This window comes from Oncorhynchus mykiss, chromosome 27, assembly GCF_057628025.1.
Source record: "Oncorhynchus mykiss isolate SJ-2025 chromosome 27, ASM5762802v1, whole genome shotgun sequence".
Taxonomy (NCBI): domain Eukaryota; kingdom Metazoa; phylum Chordata; class Actinopteri; order Salmoniformes; family Salmonidae; genus Oncorhynchus; species Oncorhynchus mykiss.
This window is the reverse complement of record NC_143048.1, coordinates 51948000-51956332: the sequence shown is the minus strand read 5'-3', so window position 1 is coordinate 51956332 and position 8333 is coordinate 51948000. Positions and strand designations below refer to the sequence as shown.

At 46.6% G+C, this 8333-nt stretch overlaps 1 long non-coding RNA gene across 1 annotated transcript; it reads left to right on the top strand.

The window, feature by feature from the left end:
- The first annotated feature begins 1522 nt into the window (after nucleotides 1-1522).
- LOC149971331 (uncharacterized) lies at nucleotides 1523-7586 on the top strand. The gene is made up of 3 exons (XR_016492535.1): nucleotides 1523-1897; nucleotides 4575-4764; nucleotides 7455-7586. It is a non-coding gene; the product is annotated as an uncharacterized LOC149971331 (long non-coding RNA).
- The last annotated feature ends 747 nt before the right edge of the window (nucleotides 7587-8333 follow it).

Genomic DNA, 8333 nt, shown 5'->3' with positions numbered 1-8333 from the left:
CATCATGGTTTGGGCCTGCTTTTCTTCAGCAGGGACAGGGAAGATGGTTAAAATTGATGGGAAGATGGATGGAGCCAAATACAGGACCATTCTGGAAGAAAACCTGATGGAGTCTGCAAAAGACCTGAGACTGGGACGGAGATTTGTCTTCCAACAAGACAATGATCCAAAACATAAAGCAAAATCTACAATGGTATGGTTCAAAAATAAACATATCCAGGTGTTAGAATGGCCAAGTCAAAGTCCAGACCTGAATCCAATCGAGAATCTGTGGAAAGAACTGAAAACTGCTGTTCACAAATGCTCTCCATCCAACCTCACTGAGCTCGAGCTGTTTTGCAAGGAGGAATGGGAAAAAAATTCAGTCTCTTGATGTGCAAAACTAATAGAGACATACCCCAAGCGACTTACAGCTGTAATCACAGCAAAAGTTGGCGCTACAAAGTATTAACTTAAGGGGGCTGAATAATTTTGCACGCCCAATTTTTCAGTTTTTGATTTGTTAAAAAAGTTTGAAATATCCAATAAATGTCGTTCCACTTCATGATTGTGTCCCACTTGTTGTTGATTCTTCACAAAAAAATACTGTTTTATATCTTTATGTTTGAAGCCTGAAATGTGGCAAAAAGTCGCAAAGTTCAAGGGGGCCGAATACTTTCGCAAGGCACTGTATATAGACCAATCACGCAATTTTTCTCAGTTTTTATTACAGAGATTAATGTAACCCAGGTTAGAAGTTGTTTCTTTATAAATAAAAAAAAGTGAATCTCTGCACTTCACTGTGATGTTGTAGAAGCCAGGCAAAAGAAGTGTGTGTGCAGCGTCAGAGCGGATAGCGGCCAAAGACACGTCAGGAAATCCATCTACCAAAGTAGATGAGGAGGATCTTGAGATAGCAGTTCGCCCACACGGCTTGCTTCTCAGGGCCCTCAACATGTACAGGGGAGAGATGGTATGCCTATACATGCCAAGGCACATGAATGGTCTTGTGAAGTAATTGTTTTCCTTCTTGACTGTTTTTGTGCTATGCAGAAAGGATATTGTAATGCTCTTTTAAATAGTAGAAGTAATACATTCTTTTTTTGTTGTTGAATTTGTTCATTATGTCATTATGACAGCAATCAGCCTGGTGCCGGCACCACAACCGGGGGAGATGTCCATCAGGTGAATAGTTTTATATCCAGAGCTGCTGTCACGACAAAGTGCATGTCCAAGGCTGTGCATTATGATAACATAACTAATCCTGAAGAAGATTGAGGATTACAACATAATTCCCTTAATAAGCTGACAGTGAAGGACATTTCCTTTTTGGGTGTAACTGATGATGCTACAATAATGTTAGGTAAAAAAAAAAAACAATAACATCATTGACTTTATCTCACATGACTGTCTTTATGTTGATTGGTCAGGCACACAGTAGTACAGTATTAGAATAGCTGACTGAAGATGTTTTTCCAACAGTGCGGACAGACATTATCACACCACTGGCAGTGGGCTGGAATAAGAGGAAGTTCACCAACATGGATTGCATGTTGGCAAAGAGATAAGTGAAGGGATTTATTTTCATAATATTTTTTTTATTTTTACCTACCTGTATCTACTGTTTTATTCTTGTTTATCTAATTCTACATGTCTGATCTTTTTTTCTGAAATCCTGGCTCAGGTTTCTCTGACTTTATTAGTCACATTGATGCAGGAAAACATCAAGATGACTGTATACATTAAAGTAAAAAATGAGAACTTTCACCTATGTTGTTCCTTATCTTAAATTGTATATTTTCAGAACGTCAGAAGACTGAAGGAGGAGGAGACCAGCCTCCTTGAAGCAAAGCAGAGTTGGACATCGATGACACTGTGCTTCAGGAGTGGGTTGCTGAGGTGCTGCAGTGGCCTGAAGGTACATTATGTTAGGTTTTGAACAAATAGAGCAAAAACTCAAACGGACAACCAAAGAAGCTCAAGCCAAGTTTATTCTACCCACAAGCATACCTTCTGACTAGAAGGAGTTGACACCTTGCATGTCTAAGATAAACACCCCGTCTCTGTTGCTAGGCGGAAACACAATAGGTTCCTCTCACTGCTATAGTCATGGCCTGTCTAAATCTAGGGCCCTCATGGGTGTGGAAGTGTGTGTGTGTGTATGGGACAGGACTGTAGTCAAATCAAACCAAATGTTATGTCACATGCGCTGAATACGACAGGTGTATTTCACCTTACAGTGAAATGCTTACTTACAAGACCTTAACCAACAATGCAATTTTAAGAAAAACTTAAAAAGTTAAGTAAGAAATTACAGATGGTTTTCAGGGTGGGCCCCTGTGGCCCCCCTCCCAGCAGTGTCTTCTCTCTTTCGACTTTTGACCTTATCTGGAGTTGAGTTCCACATCCCTCATTGTCCTGGTTCCACTTCCTTATCAGGAACTGAAACTAGACTGTTACCCTTTGCCTCCTTGCCTAGAAATATTCATATTCAGCAACATGTTTCCATGGAATAGACTCAGACGAGGAGACTGGGATGAAGTAACAGGATAGGATATTCAGACAGGACAGAACTTTACCTCAGTGTGAAGCAGAGGGAACAATACCTCTCCCATTAGACAGGATAGTCAGACAGGTCTTTACCTCAGTGTGAAGCAGAGGGAACAATACCTCTCCCATTAGACAGGATAGTCATACAGGTCTTTACCTCAGTGTGAAGCAGAGGGAACAATACCTCTCCCATTAGACAGGATAGTAAGACAGGTATTTACCTCAGTGTGAAGCAGAGGGAACAATACCTCTCCCATTAGACAGGATAGTCAGACAGGTCTTTACCTCAGTGTCAGAGGAAACAATTACCTCTCCCATTAGACAGGATAGTCAGACAGGTATTTACCTCAGTGTGAAGCAGAAGGAACAATACCTCTCCCATTAGACAGGATAGTCAGACAGGTCTTTACCTCAGTGTCAGAGGAAACAATTACCTCTCCCATTAGACAGGAGAGTCAGACAGGTATTTACCTCAGTGTGAAGCAGAAGGAACAATACCTCTCCCATTAGACAGGATAGTCAGACAGGTCTTTACCTCAGTGTGAAGCAGAGGGAACAATACCTCTCCCATTAGACAGGATAGTCAGACAGGTCTTTACCTCAGTGTGAAGCAGAGAGAACAATACCTCTTCCATTAGACAGGATAGTCAGACAGGTCTTTACCTCAGTGTGAAGCAGAGGGAACAATACCTCTCCCATTAGACAGGATAGTCAGACAGGTCTTTACCTCAGTGTCAGAGGAAACAATTGCCTCTCCCATTAGACAGGATAGTCAGACAGGTATTTACCTCAGTGTGAAGCAGAAGGAACAATACCTCTCCCATTAGACAGGATAGTCAGACAGGTCTTTACCTCAGTGTCAGAGGAAACAATTACCTCTCCCATTAGACAGGATAGTCAGACAGGTCTTTACCTCAGTGTGGGAGGGAACAATACCTCTCCCATTAGACGGGATAGTCAGACAGGTCTTTACCTCAGTGTGGGAGGGAACAATACCTCTTCCATTAGACAGGATAGTCAGACAGGTCTTTACCTCAGTGTGAAGCAGAGGGAACAATACCTCTCCCATTAGACAGGATAGTCAGACAGGTCTTTACCTCAGTGTCAGAGGAAACAATTACCTCTCCCATTAGACAGGATAGTCAGACAGGTATTTACCTCAGTGTGAAGCAGAAGGAACAATACCTCTCCCATTAGACAGGATAGTCAGACAGGTCTTTACCTCAGTGTCAGAGGAAACAATTACCTCTCCCATTAGACAGGATAGTCAGACAGGTCTTTACCTCAGTGTGGGAGGGAACAATACCTCTCCCATTAGACAGGATAGTCAGACAGGTCTTTACCTCAGTGTGGGAGGGAACAATACCTCTTCCATTAGACAGGATAGTCAGACAGGTCTTTACCTCAGTGTGAAGCAGAGGGAACAATACCTCTCCCATTAGACAGGATAGTCAGACAGGTCTTTACCTCAGTGTCAGAGGAAACAATTACCTCTCCCATTAGACAGGATAGTCAGACAGGTATTTACCTCAGTGTGAAGCAGAAGGAACAATACCTCTCCCATTAGACAGGATAGTCAGACAGGTCTTTACCTCAGTGTGGAAGGGAACAATACCTCTTCCATTAGACAGGATAGTCAGACAGGTCTTTACCTTAGTGTCGGAGGAAACACTTCCTCTACCGTTTGACAGGTAGAGCCCCAACAACAACATGAGCAATATTCATCCAGCAGTAAAACTGATTTGTGAAAGAAAATGCATTATTCATACACATCAGACCATGTTTATAATCAAATGTATCCATGACCTATGTTTTTAATTGATCTAATGCAAAACATTTCATTAAATGAGAAATGGCGTGACCATAAACAGTATCTTGTGAGCCACATCTCTGCATGCCTTGTATATTGTTACAGCATGACAACAAATGATTTAGAAACCAGTTGATTGCTTTGTACTCTGTTTGTGCCTCTATAGTAACTCTATAACTAATAGTCATGTAATATATCTGAATCCACAGTCCGTCTAATCACCCTTTTTATTCAGACGACAACAAGAGGAGGCATCAGATTACGAGAACTGGATGAGAACAAGCAGCCTTGACAGCTGCCATCGTTCAACTTCACCAGCAGCAGACAGAGTTTAGGCTCCCAACAGTGGAGGAGCTGCTCAATATTGACAACTTTGTGTGGCCATGGGAGAGACTTGGCACCAGTAAGAAACATGATTGCAGAAGGTATCTATTGTGATTGAATGTTTACCTTCAGCATAGGATACAATGATTGCTGTTGTTCTGTTATATACCTCTGTGAGTTTAGATCTCACAGGCAACAGCCATCTGGGCTCCCGAGTGGAGCAGGGGTCTAAGACACTGCATCTCAGTGCTATATGGGGGGCTACAGAGTGGAGCAGGGGTCTAAGACACTGCATCTCAGTGCTATGTGGGGGGCTCCAGAGTGGCGCAGGGGTCTAAGACACTGCATCTCAGTGCTATGTGGGGGCTCCAGAGTGGAGCAGGGGCCTAAGACACTGCATCTCAGTGCTATATGGGGGGCTCCAGAGTGGAGCAGGGGCCTAAGACACTGCATCTCAGTGCTATGTGGGGGGCTCCAGAGTGGAGCAGGGGCCTAAGACACTGCATCTCAGTGCTATATGGGGGGCTCCTGAGTGGATCAGGGGTCTAAGACACTGCATCTCAGTGCTATGTGGGGGTCTCCAGAGTGGAGCAGGGGCCTAAGACACTGCATCTCAGTGCTATATGGGGGGCTACAGAGTGGAGCAGGGGTCTAAGACACTGCATCTCAGTGCTATGTGGGGGGTTCCAGAGTGGAGCAGGGGTCTAAGACACTGCATCTCAGTGCTATGTGGGGGGCTCCTGAGTGGAGCAGGGGCCTAAGACACTGCATCTCAGTGCTATGTGGGGGGGCTCCAGAGTGGAGCAGGGGTCTAAGACACTGCATCTCAGTGCTATGTGGGGGGGCTCCAGAGTGGAGCAGGGGTCTAAGACACTGCATCTCAGTGCTATATGGGGGCTCCAGAGTGGAGCAGGGGTCTAAGACACTGCATCTCAGTGCTATATGGGGGGCTACAGAGTGGAGCAGGGGTCTAAGACACTGCATCTCAGTGCTATGTGGGGGGTTCCAGAGTGGAGCAGGGGTCTAAGACACTGCATCTCAGTGCTATGTGGGGGGCTCCAGAGTGGAGCAGGGGTCTAAGACACTGCATCTCAGTGCTATATGGGGGGCTACAGAGTGGAGCAGGGGTCTAAGACACTGCATCTCAGTGCTATGTGGGGGGTTCCAGAGTGGAGCAGGGGTCTAAGACACTGCATCTCAGTGCTATGTGGGGGGCTCCTGAGTGGAGCAGGGGTCTAAGACACTGCATCTCAGTGCTATGTGGGGGGCTCCAGAGTGGAGCAGGGGTCTAAGACACTGCATCTCAGTGCTATGTGGGGGGCTCCTGAGTGGATCAGGGGTCTAAGACACTGCATCTCAGTGCTATGTGGGAGTCTCCAGAGTGGAGCAGGGGTCTAAGACACTGCATCTCAGTGCTATATGGGGGCTCCAGAGTGGAGCAGGGGTCTAAGACACTGCATCTCAGTGCTATGTGGGGGGCTCCAGAGTGGAGCAGGGGTCTAAGACATTGCATCTCAGTGCTATATGGGGTCTCCAGAGTGGAGCAGGGGTCTAAGACACTGCATCTCAGTGCTCTGTGGGGGGGCTCCAGAGTGGAGCAGGGGTCTAAGACACTGCATCTCAGTGCTATGTGGGGGGCTCCTGAGTGGAGCAGGGGTCTAAGACACTGCATCTCAGTGCTATGTTGGGGGCTCCAGACTGGAGCAGGGGTCTAAGACACTGCATCTCAGTGCTATGTGGGGGGCTCCTGAGTGGAGCAGGGGTCTAAGACACTGCATCTCAGTGCTATGTGGGGGGCTCCAGAGTGGAGCAGGGGTCTAAGACACTGCATCTCAGTGCTATATGGGGGCTCCAGAGTGGAGCAGGGGTCTAAGACACTGCATCTCAGTGCTATGTGGGAGTCTCCAGAGTGGAGCAGGGGTCTAAGACACTGCATCTCAGTGCTATATGGGGGCTCCAGAGTGGAGCAGGGGTCTAAGACACTGCATCTCAGTGCTATGTGGGGGGCTCCAGAGTGGAGCAGGGGTCTAAGACATTGCATCTCAGTGCTATATGGGGTCTCCAGAGTGGAGCAGGGGTCTAAGACACTGCATCTCAGTGCTATGTGGGGGGGCTCCAGAGTGGAGCAGGGGTCTAAGACACTGCATCTCAGTGCTATGTGGGGGGCTCCTGAGTGGAGCAGGGGTCTAAGACACTGCATCTCAGTGCTATGTGGGGGGCTCCTGAGTGGAGCAGGGGTCTAAGACACTGCATCTCAGTGCTATATGGGGGGCTCCAGAGTGGAGCAGGGGTCTAAGACACTGCATCTCAGTGCTATATGGGGGGCTCCAGAGTGGAGCAGGGGTCTAAGACACTGCATCTCAGTGCTATATGGGGGGCTCCAGAGTGGAGCAGGGGTCTAAGACACTGCATCTCTGTGCTATGTGGGGGGCTCCAGAGTGGAGCAGGAGTCTAAGACATTGTATCTCAGTGCTATATGGGGTCTCCAGAGTGGAGCAGGGGTCTAAGACACTGCATCTCAGTGCTATGTGGGGGGCTCCAGAGTGGAGCAACGGTTGAAGGCACTGCATCTCAGTGCTAGATGTGTCGCTACAGACACCCTGGTTCAAGTCCAGTTGTATCACAACTGGCCATGATTGGGAGTCCCATAGGGTGGTGCACAACTGGCCCAGCTTTGCCGGTGTAGGCCGTCATTGTAAATAAGAATTTGTTCTTAACTTCGTTGCCTAGTTAAATAAAGGTTACATTGCCTTTTTGATTTACAAAAAAAATAAAAAATAATCTTCGACAGACTGATGGTGAACAGACTGCAGGAGGACGAGAAGGTCCTGGTGCAGGAGAGGAGGCTCTAGGGGAGCCTACAAAGATCAGTACTATCCCTGGAGGCACTGTCCATACAGCTGCAAGATCAGAGGAAGTTGAGGTTTATACTATTTTTGGACCGAACATTTTGTCTTGCTTTACAAATACCCTCCACACTATTTTGTGTAATGGAATTGTAAATAATGTACTGCTTTATATGTGACTTTTAGGCAGTGGGCACAAAACCAAGTAAACAGCAGGAACAGCTACCACAAGCTGATTCTGGGAGAAGGGGGAATTTTTGACGACTGATGAAGATGAGAACTCAGATGAAGATAGATGTCCAATTGCTGAGAGCTCAGACGATGCCTGCTATGTTTTCTGAAATCATACACCTCCCCTGCCTCTTTCTCTCGGTCTCTCTCTCCCACAGGAGAGGGAGAAGGACACCACCCCTGCCTCTTTCTCTCGGTCTCTCTCCCACAGAAGAGGGAGAAGGTCACCACCACCTCCCTTTTGAGAAGTCTCCTGATGTTGACCTCCTAACACCTCACCTTCTGAACTCATCCAGGTCAATGTAATTTGCCTGATGACGCACCAGTGGAGAAGGAACGTGTCATTTGAGCGCATTTGTTCCCATGTTTCCTCTCCTCTGTTTCTTCCGGTCCTAGACTACGGCGACAAAGATCTTAATAAATAAATGCATTAACTTCTTATGGCTGCAGGGGCAGTATTGAGTAGCTTGGATGAAAGGTGCCCAGAGGTGCCCAGAGTAAACGGCCTGCTCCTCAGTCCCAGTTGCTAATATATGCATAGTGTTATTAGTATTGGATGGAAAACACTCTGAAGTTTCTAAAACTGTTTGAAT